The sequence below is a fragment of the Typopeltis vanoorti genome, chromosome 3, assembly GCF_054136105.1.
Source record: "Typopeltis vanoorti isolate ZY-2024b chromosome 3, IOZ_Tvanoo_1.0, whole genome shotgun sequence".
Taxonomy (NCBI): Eukaryota; Metazoa; Arthropoda; class Arachnida; order Uropygi; family Thelyphonidae; genus Typopeltis; species Typopeltis vanoorti.
This window is the reverse complement of record NC_143551.1, coordinates 136,845,405-136,868,361: the sequence shown is the minus strand read 5'-3', so window position 1 is coordinate 136,868,361 and position 22,957 is coordinate 136,845,405. Positions and strand designations below refer to the sequence as shown.

At 35.1% G+C, this 22,957-nt stretch overlaps 1 protein-coding gene across 7 annotated transcripts in view; it reads left to right on the top strand.

Moving 5' to 3' along the window:
* dop (microtubule-associated serine/threonine (MAST) protein kinase dop) overlaps window positions 1-22,957 on the top strand; it is a 677,535-nt gene that overhangs the window by 483,320 nt on the left and 171,258 nt on the right. The window lies entirely within an intron of this gene.

Sequence of the window (22,957 nt, the reverse complement as noted above, 5' to 3'; positions counted from 1 at the left end):
CTCCAGTGTGTATCTACATTGCAATGAAAACTGTGTGGCCAGATTTTGAGCACAGTAGTCAGTATGTGATCTGACCAATGCTTTATACAATAATACAATCACATCCTTATTAAAGCAGCAGTACACTGTGTAGTCCTTAAAACAGTTACATAAAATCTCCTTTAAAAAAAATCTCCCTCAACAAACAATACCAAAAAAAAAAAAAGTATATCCACCAAAATTTGTAGTCTCAGCAAAAATTTAAATTATGTGCACCACATCGCTAAGAGGTCAGGTTTGGAGATTACCAAACTGAATCTGAATTTCTTGTGAATACCCAAGTGATGAGGTTGTCTTTCTTGTGGACTTCGATCTTGGGCACTTCAACATTCCCTTCTCCAATTCCACTGATCAAACTAACAGAAAAGATTTTTATTGTGGGCAAAAGAGACAATCTTTTACGAATTGTCCATCTGCCCACAAGAATACCTGATAATCCTCTCCACAACACTGATGCCCTTGATCTCTTCTTTACCAGTTCTAATAAATACAATATAAAAGTCATCTCTCCTCTTGGTAATTCAGACTAACATTATCCAAGTCTCCTTTCCAGCAGAAACCCTCTCCTTCACCTGCCTCTCAGTCTCACATGCTTTGACACTCTGATACTGCCAAATGGGATCTGCTTAATTTCTACTCCTCCACTTGGGCTGATTGCTTTTTCCTCCTCTTCAGATCTAAATGCCTGCTCCAACCAAATAACAGAAATAATTCTTACTGGTATGGAGGCCTTTGTTTTGAAGCCCAGCCAGTAGCCCAAATACCTTGCTTTTCCAACACTTGTTGAAATAGTAGCCAGAGTAGTTCAAAAAGAGTTCTGTATGTTGCAAGGGGCTTGAAACCAGGACTCAAACACCCCACTCAGCTTATAAGGTGGGAGCACACAGCAACTGTAAAAAGTTCATCAGTTAATCCATATCTGACTATGAAAGGACCAAGTGATTTGCCTCCTGCTCAAATGGCAGTTAACCCTTTGTCTTTCACAAATGCGATTAGATGCTACTTCTAAAGACATGACTGACCTCCTGGCGCTATCTTCTCCTCCAACTCTAACATCAGTGATCAAGGTGAAGTATCACAATATTACCAACAACTGCACATTCCATACTTCCTCATCTCATCTTTCATTGGAAAGACATAAGAAGAATCCTGAATAACTTGGATACCAAACAAGGTCTTCTTGTCTTAACTAGCATCCAGTATTGTCTTTACGATTTCTCATAATTTATACCTTTTGGCTTCTTGTATATGGAAATATGCAGTACTTCAACCTTGGTATTACTTCTGGGTCTGGCTCCCACTGATGAGATCTCAATAAAGGTCAAAACCAGTGGTGAGCTATAAGGGGCTTGCCCGAGCCCTTTGTTAAATTTTTCTCAAATTTGCGAGCTCCTTGTTCTTCTTGTTTACTTGATTTTTTCAAAAAAAAAATTTTTTTTTAAACATAGTACGCAACAAATTCATACGGTAACCTAATAAAAATTAGTCTATTCGGCAGTCCGCCAAAATTTGAAATAAAATAAACGCATGCGCTAACTTTACCCTTCTGGTAGCCAATCGTATGGTAAAACCAGTAGCCAATCAAATGTGTTATAAAATATTATAAAAGATTTCATTGTTATTATATTTTGATAATTAAAAAATGCTTTTCTTATGTAAGATAAATTAACAGTTGATTGTGTGCAAATATTTCTTGTTTAGATCATGAAATATTTGTTTAAAAATGATAACCTTTACAGGTTGATTGTCCTCTCATACATTTTGATTGGAATTTGTACACAAGCTGCATTAATAAAAGTTTTTTGTGTGAAATGAGTTTTTTTTTTTTTTTTTTTTTTTTTTTTTTTTTTTTTTTTTTTGCTCAACAATGCGTGCCCTTTGTTAAAATTTCCATAGTTTCCATAGCTCACCACTGGTCAAAACCAATAATGCATAGCATTAAACATGTCCATAAGGATATGTGCTTTGCATTATGGAATACTAAGGCAATTGATGTGAAGTTACTTCATGTGCAAACTTCGTTTGATTACACTTGGATAAAGAATGAAAATAAGGATATAATTTCTTGGCATCTTTAATTTTACTTGTTCTGTAGGTTTTCCATTCAGGAATGTAGTTAATGTTTTCATTGTTCCTGCATTTTTTTTTTTTTTTTTTCTTCTGATTTCTCTATGTAGATACACTCAAAGTAGTTAGGGAATCCTGCAGTGTTGTACTTGATTTATTTAGGAGTATAACATCAGCTGAGATTAACATCTCCAGTTTTGAAATCAGGTGATATAATGCTGCTTTCCTTCATAATGCACACCCTTGTCTCACACCTGATTTAACATCAAACCATCTTGTACCTTCTGCAGCTCTAACTGCTGACTTGCAAATCAAATATAGACTGTATTGCTTTATATAATGTCCATTTACACCATGTAATTGTTTTCAACAGTATCTTGTCATATGCTTTTTTCCAGATCTACAAAACTTAAATACAAATCATTGTTATATTCCCATGATTTCTCAACTATTTGTCTTAGATTAAAAATCTGATCCTGACATCTCTATTTGGTCTGAACCCAGCTTCTCTTCCACAATTTTTCAGATTTTTTCTCAAGTATGCTTGCATAAATCTTAAAGAAACATTCATTAGGGAAATTCCTCTGCAAAATCTCATATTCAGTTTTCTTTCTTTTTTTTTTTATTGATGAATACTATGAGCTCTATCCAAATCATCTTGAGTTCAATCCTTTGACCAATGGGTAGCCTTCTGAATTATGCATTATAGCTACTGTAATACTTTCATACCATATATTTCAACATTCGTGGTTGAATATTATCTACTCCACTACCTTTCAACATTTCAGTTTTTTATCACTTTTTCTACCTCTGTTTTGATAAGTACTCCTGAACTTTTTCTGCCACCATGCTGTCACTGCTTGTTTTGTTTAACAGTCTTTTAAAGTAATTACTCCAGACACCTAGAATATCTTTATATTTAGTTTTCATATCACCTTTATCATCTCTCATTCCTTTTACTGTATTCTTTCCACCATTTCTAAGCTTCTTGAATAGCCTCTAGAATATTTTCCCCCTTAATGATGTTTATGTTCTTATAAAGGCCTTTTGTTTAGCTAGTTTTATATACTCCTTCACTTTTTTACATTTTTCTTTGTGTTCTCTCAGAGCACAAGCCGATTTACTTTCCAGGAACTTGTGATACAGTTTCTTCTTTTACTTAACTGCCTCTTTAAATTCTTGAGTCCAGCATGGACTTCTCATTTTTCTATTCTTGCAAACTACTCCATCTGTTGTCTCTCTGACTGAATCACAAAGTGTTTTCTGCAGGGTCTATTGCTGAATCTCTAAGGGTTGGTTCTTGTTTTCAAACTCTCATTTTTTCTTGAATAATATTTGTGCACATTTGAGTCTGCAGTTCACCTCTGAAAGCTGCTTAACTATTCTTTTTAAAAAGTTTATTACACGCTTTTCTTTTCAGTATGATATTCAATTTTATCCCTGCTCAAAATTAAATGATCACCACTGTCTGTTTCATATCCTCTGTATACTCTTGTGTCCCAAACCAGTATAAAGATATCTATGCCAACAATAACATAATCAGTGAGACTTTTCTTATTTCTTGTGTCTTTTCTGCATGCGAATTTGTGCACATTTTTATGTTTGAACATGCTGTTATTAACAAACTGATCTGTCCAGGAAGTACTTACCATCAATATTCCCTCTAATTTTTGCCAGCCTGTGTGCCCATGAAAAATATTTTGTGCTATAAGTTTTCAGTCTCAGACTCAATGTGTGCAGTCACAAGGCACAAACCTAAATTAATTCTCTTAAATCTGCATAGCAACAAAAATCCATTCTTGTTCACACAAGTTCAAGTGACTATATACTGTCTACACAGCAGACAGTAAACAAAAATGCCTCCACAACTTACTGATGTGAGTGTCAGTTTTCTCACATATCACAGGCTAAAAGTAACTACTTAAATTGTATTAATTTGGAATGGGTTAGAGCAGGGGGGGGGGGTGTCAAACTCATTTGACTTTGCAGGCTGGATTGAAGCATAAACAAGATCATGCATGCTGGATAAGGGTAATTATTCCTTAAAAAAACCCTATTCATAGTATTGGTACATAATAAGTTGACAAAAACGAAACTTTTTTAGATATTTTTATATATACAAAAAGAAATTAATTTTTTTTTATTTTTTTTTATTTTTTATTTATTTTTTTTTTTTTACCTTAATTGTTGTGGCTGCCTCCTGAAACATGGCTTCTCTTCTCTTCTGCCAAAATCATCGAAGTTTGGATAGACGGGTTTGGTAGTTGAGACCTTCATTATCACATTTAAATGGTCATCAGTTATTCTTGAACAATATCTTGATTTATGTGCATTCGAGAGAATAACTGCTCGCAAACATATGAACTTCGAAACATAGATTCCTCTTTGAACAAACTTTTCCAAATACTGACCACGGATAGACCTTGAGAGAGAATTTTTAGGCGAAACTTTTTTTTTTTTTTTTTTTTTTTTTTCTCCCTCTTCACCCTCATTTTGTCCTGTTTCATCTCTTGTCCCTTCTTCAATTTGTGGAATTTCAGTTTCCTTGTATAGATCCTATTTTACAAATGATGATGACAATTTTTCAATCATAGGTGGCGCTGCTAATAACCATCACAAATGTGATTCATTTGCAGGGTCATGATGTTCAAATTAACTTGTGAGAATTTAGTGTCACATGGGAGTGCCTTCACGCAAAACAGAACTCTGACACACGCACACACTCACTCATAAATATACTATTGTTTCTCATCATCCATGTCACAGGTGAAATGCCAGTGGAGAAAATGGTGCTCTTCTTTTTCACAAGAGTTTAGGAAGTTTTGCAGAATCTAAAACTGTTAAAAAAATTGTTCTGCTAATATTTTTGTGAAAACATTTCAGTAACACTCAGAAAAAAGTAGTGCAAGCAACATCTGTTGTGAGGAATACCAGTTATATTAACACCTCATAAAACACTCAGGTGTGATATTAGAATGAGATCCCTTTGATTTTCTAGGAGATGCAATCTGTTAGTGGCCTGCTTTTAGCCAGCAACATTTTCCTTACTTTTGACATGCCCATGCCTCTAATATAAGCAGAACATCTCATCCCTGCTGTTAGCCTCTACATCTGTAATCCTCTAAGATACTCTGATGGTCAGAAATTGGTAATGCCCAAACTGATTTTTATGGCTCTACCATCTGGGTTGATGTAGTAGTAAAGACTGTTCAGCTTATTGCTGACAATGCAAAAAGTAGAAAGGTAAATAAGAAATACAGATGATAAAGAATGAACAGAACATCTCATATCAGGATACAAAGAGGAGGCTAGTTGTCATAACACCTGTTCTGAAATCCTCTTACATTTAAAAAAGTGGCAGTTAAGAAAATATCAAAAGTGGTGCAAACCCATATGTCTTTTCCCACCATCCAATGATTTCGTGATATCTGAACTTTACAGTCATGAGTGTTTTTCTCTAGAGCACATTACTCACTCAATTACATCATTTATGATTGCAGGAGAATTTAAAACCCAGCAGGAACTCTAATTAAGCATTTCACTATTATTCATAAAGGCAGAAGTGGAGTTGAACCTGCTCATTGAGGAGTTGCTATCCTTATGGACAACAATACCTCTTTACAGTACATTCACTATTCTGGATGCTTTAATCATCAACTTCTTTGTGTGATTTCTTATTACAATGTATTCATTTATTGACTACTTGTTTTGAGTTAACTGAGCCCAACCTTAGTTAAGTAGTAAAGACTGTTCAGCTTATTGCTGACCATGCAAAAAGTAGAAAGGTAAATAAGTGTTTTGATAATTTTATATTGCAGTTGTCTCCACCCATTCTTATGGGTGACTTTAATTGACACGATACCCTACGGGTAGTGCTAACACAAGTGAGCAAGGCTGGACTGTTGGGTGTATATTTGATGACCTATCTTTTCTTTCCTTAATAATGGACACTGCTTTTCTTTCACCTACTCACTTATATTCTGCAATACATCTTGATGTCTGCCCCCCCATCACCATTCTTCTGCTATTTATGTAGGATGTTGAAGAGAATATGTGGAAGTGTTCTCTTTTCTGTGCTTTCCAGCATCCTTATGGGGAGCATGTTCTCATTCATGGATGCCCAGATGAAAAACTGATCAGGCTGACTGGAATACTTTTTCATATCTTGCAAAACTTAATTCTTAGATAGTTATCCAACCATCTATCAATGACACATTAATGGATGTAACAGATTGTATTGTCCTGGTAGCAACAACTGCAGTTCCAAAAGATCATCTTAATTTCCACTCTATCTTACACTGTTGTGGAACTCAGTACCATGTAGCCAAAAAAGGAAATTTGTGTGTGTGTGTGTGAGAGAGAGAAAAACACATAGCGTATTTTATAGATACCTATCACACAATCTCGTAGCTCTTAAATTTACTCAGATCTGTAGCACATATCAGATTCAAGAATAATCGTAGATCCAGTAATTTACATCTCTTAATCATGCAACCAGTGCAAAAGTGATATAAAAAATGAAGGGAAGATATTATTATTTTATCCTCCACATGTAGTTGGCAGACTCATTATGAGAAATTCATTCAACTGAAAAAATTTATTATACTGAATCCTAAAATTTTTAACACTCCCTGCATTAACATATTCCTGTAATGCATTCCATTTGCCACAGTTCTTCTTGTAAAAAATCTACTTCTCACACCATTCTTCACCACACTCTTATATAACTTGCGGGAGCAGCCTCTGGTTCTTCTCCTCTTGCTGCCTTTTTGTTTTATAATCCCCTCTGGATTAATCCATTAAAATCCTTTCATTAACTTAAACATATCTATCATGTCATCTCTTTTTTTCCTATTCACTATACTCTGCAAACCACATTCTTTCAACCTCTCTCTCTCTCTCCATAGCCAACATTCCAGATTCCTTATATATATATATTATCTTAGTTACTTGTCTCTGAACCCTTTCCAATGTATCTGTGTCATATTAAAAACCAGGTGACTTAATCTGAGCACAATAGTCCAAGTGTGGTTTGAACAGTTTATACAGTGGTACAACCATCTCCTTATCCCTACATATAGGTCTACTTTTTTATGATAGCCGAACTACAATATGCAGTCTTTGCAGCACTTGCAATATGCCCTCTAAACTTCAGTCTGCTATCAACCATCATTCTCACATCTTGAATCTCATCTACTTCCTGAAGTTCAGTGCCATCAGTATAGCACACAGCATTATACAGGGTGATTCTAAATTATTGTCAGTGTTTCCATGGCCTATAATTTTTGAACCAGAAATGACAAAATAAAACTGTTTACAGAATATGAAAGTGTAACTCAAAAAGTTTTATTACCTATAGAATCAATACTGCAGAATGCTAAACAACTTCAACACGTAAGATGTCCAAGCAATAATCAATTTCTCATCAAGTGTTCTCCATCATTTGCAAAGACTATTTCTATCACAACAACAATTCTGGTCGTCAGTTCATTAAGGGAGTTCACAGGAGTCTAGTAAACAATGTCCTTCATGTATTTCCACAGAAAGAAATCAAGCAGCATAATATCAGGTGAGTGCAGAGGCCACAGAATTGGTCCACTACGCCCAACCCAGCACCCAGGAAAAATGCATGTCAAGAAATTCTCGTACAATAAGAGCCTCAATGTGGCCGTTCTCCACCTTGCTAGAACATCACATTTGACTGATCTTCAAACTGGGGTAACAGATACAGCTGTAGCATGTTTTTTTCTGCAAAGAAAAAGGGCCCCCCCCCCCAAACTTTTGAGTATGACAGAGCACACACCAGACATTCATCTTTGGACCATTTCTTTTGAATACTCGAATGGTGTGAGAGTTTTCTGATCCCCTTATTCTTCACTTATAGTGATTTACCCTCCCCTGATATGCAAAATGTTGCTTCATCATTAAATATCCATCTCTGAAGATAATTTTCATCAGCTTCGACTTTTGACAAATGTCTTAGGCAAATTGGAAACAGCAAAGTTTATCGTCTGGCTGTAAAGCCAGCACAATCTGCAGTTTGTAGGAACAGAGTTAAAGGCAGTTATGAACAACCCTCTAATCAGCCATTTGTGGTATACCTAACTTCAAAGAAGCTCATCTAGTTTGTTTTTTTGTGGGCTTCGATAAAATGCTTCCTGGATTCAATCGATATCTTCCTGTGAAGTGCTTGGACTTTCCACTCCTTTTTGTTGCTGAACACTACCAGTCTCTTATAATTGCTTTAACTAGCTTTGGATAGCATTATCTGAAGGTGGCTGTTTTCCATACTGAGCTCTGTAACAATGTTGCATTGTGATAATGGACTTTGTTTCGAGAAACCAAAGTACTCACATTGCTTTCTCTCGAGGAGTTGCTATTTTGAAGTATGATGTCATATTATCTCCCAGACACCAATGCGGTGAGAACAGCATTGCCAGATAAAACATATTGAGTTATACTTTCATATTCTGCAGACAGTTTTATTTTGCTATTTCCAGTTTGAAAAGGATAGGCTACAGAAATCTCGACAGTAATTTAGAATCACCCTGTATTTCTGCACTCCAAAATGCAACACCTTGCACTTATTAATATTAAAACTACAACTCCAGTCCTTTGCCCAAGTAAGAAGTCTATCTCCCTGAAGAGAATTAACATCAGCTACTTATTGCTATTATTATTCTCCCCAACTTTGCATCATCAGCAAACAACTGAAGATTCCCAGCCAGTCTACATGATATATCATTTACAGATAAGTTAAACAACAGGACCATGGAGCAAGCTACTGGTTACCCTCCTCTTTTGAGGTGCTGCTCTATGGTATTGTTCTGAGAGTCAATCTCTAATCCATCTAACCAATATACTATCTATTTCCAATCCCCAATTTGGGAATTTTGTAAAATTTAAATATACTATCAAAGTCCAAGAATATCACAGTATATGATTCTCCCTTATCTCACACACTTGTTACTTATAAAATGCAGGTAAATTGCTAAAACAAGACCCATGCTTTACACATCCATGCTAATCATCATAAAGAATCCATGTCCATCAACCCAATCTTGTATTCTATTCTTAACCGATCTTTCTAACACTTTCACTACAACTGCAGTTATACAGACTCATCTCATCTATAATTGGAGAAGTCAGAAGAGCCATCAGGCAGGACAAGGAAAAGTTTTATACTCATAAATATGAAGAAATAGAGTTCCAGATGAGGAGGCACAATTATTAAAGGATGTTTCATTTAGTTTGTGACCTAAAGCACAAGTTTAAGTACCAAATTGAATATCATCAAAGATAGGAATAGAACAGTACTAACAGAAGAACTGGAAATCAAAAACAGAAAGAATGCTGTGAGGAACTGTACAGCAGAGAGGATGTAAAATTTGGAGGAGCCATCTCACCAGGAAAATTTCGATTTGGAACCTCCTTCACTTAGATATGAGGTTGAAAGAACAGTTAAACAGGTAATGGCAATATGGCTCCAGGGGTGCAGATGGAATCCAGCAGAGTTAGTTAAGGCCACAGTTGATGGAGAAATAAGAATGTTTCATAGTTTGATTACAAGGATTTGGGAGACAGGATCATGGCCTAGAGACTGGAAGAAGTCGATTTTCATACCACTACATAAGAAGAGAGATACAAAGATTGCAAGAACTATAGAACTATTAGTTTAATCTCATTTATTAAAGATCATTCTAAATAGGATTAAGGCCAAAGTTGAGGAAAAGATGCCTGAGGAACAAGCAGGAAAGCTAAGGGTACCAGAGATCAGATCAGGTGCCTTAAACAGATCATAGAAAAGTATAAAGAATTTACACTCCCTATGGTAATATGTTTCATAGACTACTCTAAAGCTTTTCATTGTGTTCAGCATGTGAAACTGTAGGAAGTAATGAAAATAATGGGTTTTTCCTCAACACATTATCGGGTTGGTAGCTAATTTGTACTGTGAGCAAGAAGCCATGGTAAGAACAGATGTTGGATTAACTGATTGGCTTCAGGTCGGAAAAGGAGTTAGGCAACAATGCTTACTTTTTCCTCGCTTGTTTAGTATCTGTGCTGTAGACATCATGCATGTAACATTGGATGAGCTCAAGACGGGAATTAGGATAGGTGGTGGATTGATCAGTAATCTGAGGTATGCTGATGATACAGTACGCCTCGTCAGGGATCTAGGACAAAGACAAAGTTAATGAGATCAGTAAGAACAGATGACTTCAGTTCAGTCCTAGCAAGACAAAGATTATGGTTCTCAAAGGAAATATAGACAGGGAAGCTCCTGAGAAACAAGTGTACCTTAATGGAGAAAGAATTGAGAAGGTCAGCAAGTTCGAGTGCTATGATCCATTATTAATATGAAGAATTGCTATTCAGAAAACATCAGAAGAAGATTAGGAATGGCTAAAACAACAGTAAGAGATCTGTCCATAATCTCCATGGGAACAAAGTTGAGGATTTTGGATGCAGCTGTTTTTCCAACATCAACTTATGGATGTGAGACTTAGAACCTAAAGAAGTCTGATAGTAAAAGGATAGCTGCTTTTGAGGTGTGGTGTTACAGAAGGCTGTTGAGGATATTATATACTGGAAGGCAGACAAATGGATGGGTGCTAGAAAGGATTTGTAAAACCTTAAGGATATTGACAGAAGAAAGTTGAAATACTTTGGACAGATTGAAAGGCTGGAAGGACTTCTCAAAATGGTAATAGAAAATAAAGTTTCTGGAAAAGCGGTGCTTAAGGGTCAAAGCTGTATAGCTGAGAGGAGACCTTCACGTAGTCTTTTAAGGAATGCGGAGAACTGAGTGGGGCTTCTGACCTAATGTCCAATCCTCACCTTCTCATTGTGCATCCTGTTAGGTATCTACTTGGACACTGAATGAATGAGGAGGGGTTGGCAGTTTGGGATTTAGCTGACCAAATTGTATTCTTATTAGCTTAAACCACAATGAAAATGATGGTACAACATGACAGAATTTCATGCTGACTGAGCAGTTGCCTGGTTAAACAAGGTTCCCATTGTTTTCGTCAGGGAACCAGGGCGAACAGCGAAAAATCAGCTACTGAACAAATCCCAGAACACATTCCAACCGAACATCAACAGAGTTCAAAGATTGATGTTATCAACATAAGAAGCATCAATGGGAAAGAAATGGAACTTGCAGAAGAATTGAATAAGTATGGGATCATATATGTGTGGCACCTGTGAATATGCTACTCTGAACTTGTGCTCCCACATTTTATTGTTGTTGCAAGTATTTTTTGTTCAAATTAATACATCTTAACAGCAAGTACCAAGAAACCGATTATTTCTGCACAACCTGTAAGTACTTATAGTGCATCAAATGAGTTATCTTTCCAATTAAAAATCAGCCATTCTTGGTAATAGTCTAGTATCTGACACAAGCAGTTATACATTGCTTGTGTCAGATACTACCTTATGAATTTCCATGCACTGTCAGCATCTTTTCTGCACAGCTCATCTACTTAACCTATTGATGCTAGTTAACTACACTTTCTCATAATCACCTACCTACTTTATAATTCCACAAATATTCTTTTTTGGCAGTAACCTTTTCTTGTTTCAACACTTCCCAAACAAGTACCTCCTGATCACTCTCACCAACTGGCAGCAGTCTTGATACCTCATTAACCACTACATCTTGTGAAGTTATCACCAAATCCAAAAAACTAAAAACCTCTTGTTGGCTCAGTCACATGCTGCTTAAGATATTTATTCCTCAGAAATTCAACAGACTTGCTCCCCATGTTTCTCCACACTATCTCCTCCTCCCATTCTGTATTCCAGCAATTAGTCTACCATCAGAATTACCTTCTTTTTACATGCCCAATCAGTTTGCCTAAACATTTCACAGAACATCCTAGCAGAAATAGTAGTCTGTTAATTTCAACTTCACCACACAGATTTAAAATCTGCAAGTGCCATAGGACCTGATGACATTCATTATCAGATAAAACATTTCCCACCATCTTTTATGGATCTCCTTCTCTTACTATACAACACAAATACTACTGAAGGGGACTTTCTGGATTCGTAGCATAAGGCAGTTGTCACTGACCTTCCCAAAGCCATGACAAAAAAAAGATCCAACACATGCAAATGATTAATGACATTTTGCTCTGACTAGCTGCCTTTTTAAGATATTAGAGAAATGATTGATGCTAGACCTCTATGGTATCAGAAAGTCTCTAACATCAATCAGTGTGGCCTTCCTAGACACTGATCAGAATTGGACCTTTGGTTCATTTAAAGACAGAGATTCTTTACTGGAATGTCTTCTCTGGTTTGTTTTCTTTGGCATGAAAAAAAGCTTATGACCCAGCCTGGGGATATGGTATAATAAAAAACCTTTATAATCTAAGTCGCAGAGGGCATCTTCCTCCTTTTGTTAAAAATTTTCTCTATATCCAAAACTTTGAAGTCTAAGTACATCATCGTAGGGGTGCTGTCGATACTTTCTGGGTAAAGGTCACTTTTTGGCTGAAAAAGTGACTTTTACCCAGATCAGAATTCATGATGGGATAATCTGTTATTCCCCCCCCCCACTTTTTTTTTTTTTTTGGTCAAAAAACTTCCATTCATTGAACATACTTGTCAACTAAAAGAAAAATGCAAGAGAGCATCAAATGTTTCCATATTCTATCCTTCAGAATCACATACGTTGATATTCTTTGACCTGTTTTTATTATTTGCTCATCCATTCAAAATTTGATTATAAAGTGCATTCTCTGCTTCTGCAAGGAGGTGTATCCTTTTCTTGGATCCTATTCATCATCAAGATATACGAATGGCTACTGATGCATTTTGCACATTACTCATTCGGAGCCTTACAAATCAAATGACAAAACAAATAAACCTGTTCTCTCAACAAAACAAAAGCAGTTATCACTCAGATCTGCCTAAATTATACCAAGTAGAATAGTAGTTTTTCCTCATCTTGAGAAGTTCAATGTTACATCAGACTCATTCACCATTTGGTATGCATGTGAAAGAGATTATACATGCTATTGACGTGAATGTTTATAACACAACCTGCACTGAACACGATAGTCTTTCCCATAGTAGGTTTGCTTGCCATCATGCAGCATCTTGTTGTGCCAGCAACGAAAGTCACTCACTCAATCGTTATTCCAGCAGCAGCTGTTTAATGCACACAGAGTGGAATTATCTATACTGATGATTCCTTTGTCCTTTTCAAGATCTGAGTCCTTTTTTTGCATCTGTTTTTCTTGACAGTATAGTCTCAAATAACAGTTCACTTGATTGCAGTAACTACAATGTTGACAAAACTGTTTGGATTCCCAGTTGTGGTAAAAAAAAAAAAAAAAAAAAAAAAAAAAAAAAAAAAAATGCATTTTAATTACATTTCTAGTACCAAGTGAGACCACCTTTGGCCTGAATGACAGCAACTACCCTTTGGGAAATGCTTTCAAGCAATTTCTGATATGTCACAACAGGAAATATTCTTCCATTCCTCGTGCAAAGCTACCCCCATTGCTGATGTGGTCTAGAGCAAATTCGGCATTCTAAATCATCCCAAAGATATTCGATGGGGTTGAGGTCTAGACTCTGAGCCAGTTTGTAGAAATCAGTCTCAGACATGCAGTGCAGTATGGCATGGAGCATTGTCATGCTGAAGTACTTCCACAGCATTGGAAGCGTGAAGTTGTCCAGTATCAGACCTAATTTTTTGAGGCATGTCCACCAATGGACCAAGTCCCATCCAACTGAAACATTCCCATACCATTATTGAGCCTCCACCAAACTTAACAGTTAGAATGAATATCTAAATCCTGAATTCCTGCCAAAATCATTCCCCAGGTAATCTCCATATCAAAGCATTTGAAAGTGTTTACTCCATAGAACCTGTTTCCATCTATGGTTCAGAAATAATCTGAAAGACACCAGGCATTGAGGGATGATGTGTAGCTTGTTTGCAGTAGTTCTGCCATGGTTACCTAACCATGGAAGTGTGATTCATTTCTCCACAGAACCATTTTCCTATGATCCAGAAATGGTCTAAAAGACACCAGTTCAGACGTCATTTGGCTTTGAGGGCAGCATATTGAATAGCTTCTCTCTTGGCACCTTGTCATATGCCTTTTCCAGGTCGACAAAACTTAAATACAGATCTTTGTTATATTCCCATGATTTCTCGACTATTTGTCGTAAAGTGAAGATCTGATCCTGACAGCCTCTGTTTGGCCTGAATCCAGCTTGTTCTTCACCAGGCTTCCATAATTCTTCTCAACTATACTTACATAAATCTTACCAGTGTTGGATCCTACTTCGTCTTAATCTATACCTTGGATCTGACATGATTACTATTACGATATCCTTAACTACTTGATAAGTTGCAAGTTGATTTCTAATTCAAATATAAAGAAAATTTATATTTAAAGACTGCGCCACTTTATATTTAAATTAGTTCAAGAATTGAAGATAAATCAACCCTCAACTATCACTCCTTTTAGATGTTAATATTATATATACTGGCCGAGAATATTTAACTTACTTAATTTACCCGCTTTGGTTCGAATATTTTATGAATGGTGCAGTAAAAGAGATTTGGGCAAAATACAACTTTAGATAAACAAAAACAAACATTTAATTTTAGAATCATAAATTTTACACTTAAGTTTAAATCAGTAATTAAGATATACAAACGCTTTAGCTTTTCTGATAATACAGTCATACAAACTCAGGCATTGGTCAGTTATCTGAAATACAGTCTCCACACAGTTCACTTAACACTTAATAACGCTTAATGTCATAAAATTCCTTAGTGATCATTCACATTAACATCTCATAGTTTTTTTTTTTTAGTTTCAATTACAATTTATTGGTGGCAATACTTTTTCACAAGCTTACACTTTTAAATCTACACTTCAGCTAACCTCCACAACAGTTACTGTTAGTATAGGGATATTCTAGGAAGAAACACACTCATATCTCTGCATAGGAATATTAATGGTTGGAATATTCTTACCGACAATTTTCCTTCTTCATATACTTATGTGCGAACACTTTTTGTAACTGTATACACTTTAATCAATTAACGGCACTCATTTAAAAAAAAATCTTCTTAGAAATAACTGGATTAATTAATGGTCACAATACACGCAATCAAACGTTCTTGCACAGATCAAACCGCTTGCACTACATTATTCTTTATTATCCTCTACTTATTCTCTATACTTCAAAGTTCCGTATGTCCTTGAAAGGTCGGCGCTGAAACTAAGTCTCTAGTCTATTTAATAGTCTCTCAGCTTTTTTCCATAGCTATAATTGTTATTCTACAACTTATTAGCTAACCGCCTCTCGACTAGTAGACTTTATTAGCTGCTTGAGTGACTTGCTGACTCGCTATTATCGCACTGTGATTTTCGAATGCCGAATGCTCTGATTCCAACCTAATGCCAATCCCTCTCTAATAAATCTCTAATGCTCTCTTTTTTTCCCTCGTTCCTCACTTTTATATCCGTTTTTCCCGCCTAAATTATTCTCGTGATTTCTTTAACTAAAACTCTTTTTAGCCCTTCAATACCGATCTACCACGCTCTGTTCCACACTCGTGCAAGCTTACTTACATACGTCTCCATGACAACAAAACAAAATATAATAAAATTGAGCTATTACGTAACGTTAAACTTTACAAACAGGAATAAATAGAGAATATTTACATTTCAATAAATGCGCAGTTAAATTATCAGATACAAATTCTTATAATATTGACATAACAATAAATAAAATAGCTTAATAATATTTTAATACAGAATCTTATTACTATTAACACATATCTCCTTGATTAAGTAATTAAATATCAATTAAAGTTAAAGTTAGTTATATGAATATTAATTTATAAACAAGTGAATTACATTAAATAATATTTACAAGTCTAGCCTATGTGATGTAAGATCATGTTGGATTCTGAAACAAATAATAATTACGCCAATCTCTATATAATCAGAATCCAACAAAGGCTTACTCTTCCTTTGAAAAATTTTTCATTAAAGAAAAATTTTTCACACTAGGTCCTTTGATAGAGGAATCAGACTGCTCATTTCTTTTTTGAACTCTTAAACAATTCCTAGTTTGAATCAAATCTGAATTGCTTTCATATTTTATACATTTATTTCTTTCTGTACTTGCTGTTGTATCTTTGCTGCTCTTAAAATAAGGAAACAATTGTTTTCCAAGCCTATAGTGTGGTAATCTTCTTTCAGGGTAGAAACTGTTCTTTTGTCACTAATATCCAACCTAAGTTGTCTTCCATCTTGGTAATCCATTCTTTTAGTCTTCCTTCTGCGATCACTCAAACCCTTGTAATTCTTTCATCTTCTCATATTTTCAGTTCTGATATGTAAAGCAGATATCTTAGTAAAATTAATTTTAACTGGCATTTGATTTTCAGCACAAATTTCTTGCTCAGAATCAGACACTGGAAGTTTTGATGTCAAGTCAGGGTCAAGTTGAATAACAGGCTGATCAATTATAGTAGAGCTTGAATCTGTATCTTTCACAGTTGGTTTATCTACAGATGATTGTGCTTTATTAGGTCGTTCTTCTTCATTAGGTACACAAAATCTTCTTGTCAGTTGCTTTGTTCCTGTGCATTCAGACTTATTGTTTCTTTTAACATGTATTTTTCTATTCATTAGGGATATTTTACCTCTAGAAAAGTCACAAGAGAAGTGATGCTTCTCCATAAAATTTGTTCCTAATATTATGTGAGTGCTCAAGTTAGGAGAGAAAGGGACTATAAGTAGATCTTGATATACACACAGGTTGATGTCTGGTATATAAATTCTTGTGCGAACTTTCTCATATGCTGTAGAGTTCGAATTAGAGAGAGTGGTAATCTTCACGGGTCTCCTTAAATTGGTAACATTTTTCCATAATTTATCTCTTAATTTTAGGAAATAATGCTTACTGATGGTTGAGGCATTACAACCTGTGTCAAATAGAATGTTACATTTATGACCTTGGATGCATCCTGTAATCCTCATCAATGATTCTCTTGATCTAGGGAAATTTTGAGACTTATTATACACTCTGTGAGGAATATGTCCAAAACTAGAGTTCTATCTGCTGTCAGTGTAGTTTCTTTTATTAAAGTAGCAATTCCTAGCAATGTGACCAATCTTGTTGCAGTTAAAACACTTAGGAGGATCTCCACCATCTGTGAGAATTTTTTTCCTTGTCTGAGGTTGAGAATCAATGGGAATTTGCTGTCTAACATTCTCCAGGGCTTCCACCACTCTATCCAATTTAGTCAAAATTGGTTTATTTTGCCTCTCAACTTTCAGTTTGACTACTTCGCTAACATAAACTGCTGTGGGATTGAGGTTCTCTCGAAATCCTATAGTTATTTCTGTCAATTTTTTTCATTACTTCATCTAACTTATTATTCATTGGCTGTTGCAATTTTTCTACCTCCTGGTGAACAAGGTCTTGTACTTCCTTGAATAACTTCTTGTTGGTTTCTTCATTTGTCTCAGACATGCAGTTATAATTAATAGAATTCTCTTTAATGATTTTCCTTTCATCTTCTTTCCTTCTATTCTCTTTTGAGGATTTATTTACACCTAGGGAACAATCAGTTCTTTCTACTATGTTTACAAGGCCTATATTGGATGAGGGACAAAGGTCTCCAGTCATCTGTTCCTTTTCCTTGACAGCTACAAGGCATTCCTCTAGTGAGGTTATCTTCTTCTTGTAGGCTGTCTCCCTCAGTTCCTGCCTAACACCTTGTCTAAATTGTTGATAAACTGCCCAATCTAAATGAGGTTTGTCTTCATTGGATACATTCAAACTATTAGAGAGAGTTAGTAAATGATTGTAGAAATCGGCGACACTTTCTTTGTCCTTCTGTGTAATCCTCTGCAGCTTCCATAAATTTGGTCCAACACTCCTCCGTTTACAAAATTGAGATAGTAAGGCTTCTTTAAATTTCTTGTACTCAAATGTTTCTATAAGAATAGGAGATGAGAAAAAATATGTTTTAGCTTTACCAATTAGCTTGTTTCTAAGTAATACCAACAACTGAAAGTCCATCCAACCTGCTGTTTCTCTGAGTTTCTCGATAAAGGTAAAAAATGATAACACATCATCAGAGTCTTCTCCTGAAAACTGGGGAACTACCTTTTGGCGATTCACACTTCTGAAAAATTCACTGTCTTCCATCTCTGAACTAGATGAAACTGCCATTTTAATTTTTATCAGCTTAAAACAAAAAAGAAATTCAGAATCCTAAATTAATTTCTCTGTTTGCCTGAATTTAGTTTACAACCAATTCACTTGATTCACTTATTTTATCTTTAAATTCCTTTTACTATTACAAATTCTAATACTTAATATCACAATCTTTGTTAGTGAATTCAAATCCTGTCGACTGCTGCGCCATTTGGTTGGCTCCTACTTCGTCTTAATCTATACTCTGGATCCGACATGTTATTTACTACGATGTTCTTAACCTAAAAATAGTTGCTAGTTGGTTTCTAATTCAAATATAGAGAAAATTTATATTTAAAGACTGTGCCACTCTATATCTGAATTAGTTCAAGAATTGAAGAAAAATCAACCTTCAACTATCTCTCCTTAAAATATATACTGGCCGAGTATATTTAACTTATTTTACCAGCTTTGGTTCGAATATTTTATGAATGGTGCAGTAAAAGAGATTCAGGCAAAATACAACTTTAGATAAACAAAAACAAACATTTAATTTAGAATCATAAATTTTACACTTAAATTCAAATCAGTAATTAAGATATCACAAACATTTTAACTTCTCAGATAAATTCAATCATACAACTCATACAATGGTAAATCTGTTATCTCTATAATACAGTCTTCTCAGAGTTCCTTAAGTTCCAAATATAACAAAAATTGCAGTAATACCTCTTCACAAACAAACACTTTTAAATTTACACTTTAGCTAACTTCCTCAATAGTTATTGTTAGTATAAGGAAATTCTAGGATGACTCACACTTCTCTGTATAGGAATATTAACGGTTGGAATAATCTTACCGATAATCTTCTATCTTCATCTACTTATACATATACACTTTTTATAACTGTAAACACTTTTAACAATAAACGGCACTCATTGAAATAAATCTTCTAAGCATTAACTGAATTAATTCACGGTCACAATATACATAATGAGACGTTCTTGCATGAAGCACTACTGATCACTCATGAATTAAAGTAATACAATAATTCCTTAATTTTAGGTTTTATATGCACAGTTGTTCATCCCTCCAGCATTCAATTAATTCTTTAAGCACTATACTTCTAAATACAACTATCGTTAAACTTCAATTTTCACAGCCTCTACTTATTTTCTATACTTCAAGTACACTATACTTCAAAGTTCCGTATGTCCTTGAAAGGTCGGCGCTGAAACTAAATCTCAACTCAAGTGTCTCTAGTCTATTTAATAGTCTCTCAGCTTTTTTCCATAGCTATAATTGTTATTCTACAACTTATTAGCTAACCGCCTCTCGACTAGTAGACTTTATTAGCTGCTTGAGTGACTTGCTGACTCGCTATTACGCACTGTGATTTTCGAATGCCGAATGCTCTGATTCCAACCTAATGCCAATCCCTCTCTAATAAATCTCTAATGCTCTCTTTTTTTCCCTCGTTCCTCACTTTTATATCCGTTTTTCCCGCCTAAATTATTCTCGTGATTTCTTTAACTAAAACTCTTTTTAGCCCTTCAATACCGATCTACCACGCTCTGTTCCACACTCGTGCAAGCTTACTTACATACGTCTCCATGACAACAAAACAAAATATAATAAAATTGAGCTATTACATAACGTTAAACTTTACAAACAGGAATAAATAGAGAATATTTACATTTCAATAAATGTGCAGTTAAATTATCAGATACAAATTCTTATAATATTGACATAACAATAAATAAAATAGCTTAATAATATTTTAATACAGAATCTTATTACTATTAACACATATCTCCTTGATTAAGTAATTAAATATCAATTAAAGTTAAAGTTAGTTATATGAATATTAATTTATAAACAAGTGAATTACATTAAAAAATATTTACAAGTCTAGCCTATGTGATGTAAGATCATGTTGGATTCTGAAACAAATAATTACTCCAATCTCTATATAATCAGAATCCAACAAAGGCTTACTCTTCCTTTGAAAAATTTTTCATTAAAGAAAAATTTTCTATGTTCTTGCCAAAGTCCTCCCATGACTTTTGTTTAGCTAGTTTTACACAGTGTTTAGCTTTCTTACATTTCTCTCTCTATTCTCTAAGAGCAGAAGCTGACTTGTTTGCAGGAACTTTTGATATGCTTTCTTCTTCTTTTCCTTCACTGCCTCTTTAACATTCTGTGTCCATCATGGAGTTCTGATTTTTCTATCCCTGCAGAAAATCTTTCAGCCACAGAGGCAGACCACATGCCTCTCTGGCTGAATCAATCGGGGTTTTCTTCAAGGCTTGCCATTGAATCTCCAAGGTTTGGTTCCTGTTCTCAAACCGTTTTATTTTTTCTTCAATAATCTTTATGTATTTTAGTCTACCTTTCACATCTGAGAGCTGCTCAACTTTTATTCGATTTAAAACTTTCTTACATGTTATTCTTTTCAATATGAAATTCAATTTTATCCTCCTCAAGACTAAATAGTGATCACTTCCAATTTCAAATCCTCTGTACACTCTGGTGTCCTGCACAGGGAGAAAACATCACTATCAACAATAACATAGCCAATCAGCCTTTTCTTATTCCATACCTCTTCTCTACATGTGAATTTTTGCACATTTTTATGTTGAAACATGGTGTTAGTAATAACCAGTCCATGTCCTGAGCAGAAATCCAACAGATATTTGCCATTATTATTAGCTTTGCTCTTTTCTCCAAATTTTCCCAAAATATTTTTGTATGTCTGACAATCGTTTCCTACTCTGCTATTTAGATCCCCAACAAGGATCAACTTTTCATTTTTCATCGTGTTAGTTGCTTTTTCTAAAGCATCAAAAAATTCCTCCACTTCTATCTTAGTAGAACCTTCTGTGGGACCATAGGCACAAATAAGTCTCATTGTCCAGTTCCCCATTCTCATATTTGCCCACATTACTCTACTCGAGACTGACTGCCATTCAAGAAGATTACCCTCGTATTTTGTGTTGAATACTATGGCTACTCCTTGTTTTCCTTGATTGTCATTGCCGGAATATAACATTTTGTATTTATTGCTCAGAAAGATCTCACCAGTTTTGGTCTTTTTTGTTTCAGTCACCCCTATTATTTCGATATGGTACTTATCTAATTCCTTAGCTAGCACCATTTCTTTGCCATTCAGGCTTCTTATGTTGATCTTCAACTCTGGTGATATTGAGTTTTGGTGTGTTTTATGATTTGTTCCAGTATCTGAATTTTCGCTGTTCACCTTGGTTCCCTAGCAAAAACAATGGGGGGCATTGTTTACCAGGCAACGCCCTGGCCGACATAAAATTTTGTCATGTTGTGGCATCATTTTGTATTTTGGTTTAAGCCAATAAGAATACTATTTGGTCAGCTAAATCCCAAATTGCCAGACCATCCTCTTTCGTTCAGTATCCAGGTAGATATCCAACGGAGTGCACCATGAGAAGGTGAAGATTGGATATTAGGTCAGAAGCCCTGTTTGGTTCTCCACATTCCTTTAAAGGCTATGTGGAGGTCTCCTCTCAGTTATACAGCTTTGATCCTTAAGCTCCCCTAGAGGGGTGCTAGAGGATTACCATATTATTATTATATATGTACACGATACTACAGTCTTACAGTTGCTGCACTGCATAGTTCAAAAGGCATGGACAGAGGGACGAATTCCCGATGATTGGAGTAGAGCTCTCATAGTACCCATATATAAAACGGGAAATAAAACTGAATGTGAGAATTAGAGATATTTCCTACTGAGTGTTCCTGGTAAGATTTATGCTAGTATACTTGAAAAACGGTTGAGAAGAATTGTGGAAGAAAAGCTTGGTGAAGAACATGCTGGATTCAGACCAAATAGAGGCTGTCAGGATCAGATCTTCACTTGACAACAAATACTTGAGAGCATGGGTATATAAAAAAGATCTGTATTTAAGTTTTTTCTATCTGGAAAAGGCTTATGACAAGGTGCCAAGAGAGAAGCTATTCAATATGCTACAGTTATATGGTGTCAGTGGGGCATTATATCAAGCAATACTTAGTCTTTATTTGAGTTGTAAGTCAGCAGTTAGAATTGAAGATTGAAGAATGTTAAATCTGGTGTGAGACAAGGATGTACATTATCCCCTCTATTATTCATTATCTATATTGATCACATTATGAAGGAAAGTATTAAACATGATATCAGAATTGGAGATGTTAATATCAGCTCTTTGCTTTATGCGGATGATGTTATACTTCTAAATAAATCCCTATAAATTTGTAAGATTCCCTGACTAAATTGAATAATTTGTAATAGATATGCTATGAAGGTCAGCAATAAAAAGACAAAGACAATGAAAATAGGCAGAATCGTTGAAAATGTCAACTGTGTTGTGAACGCAGAACCTGTGGAACAAGTAACACATTTCAGCTACTTAGGTACGATTTTTAGTGAAGATGGTAAAATAAATATGGAAATAGACAACAGAATCATCAAAGCTGGTATAATAGGAACTCAATTGAATAAATTCATATGGAATAAGAGAGAAATTTGTCGAAACACTAAATTAGCAGTATTCAAGACAGTGTTCAAACCAGTTTTAACTTATGGATCTGAGAGCTGGGTCAGAAGTAAAACACTTGACCAAAGACTAGAGACCAC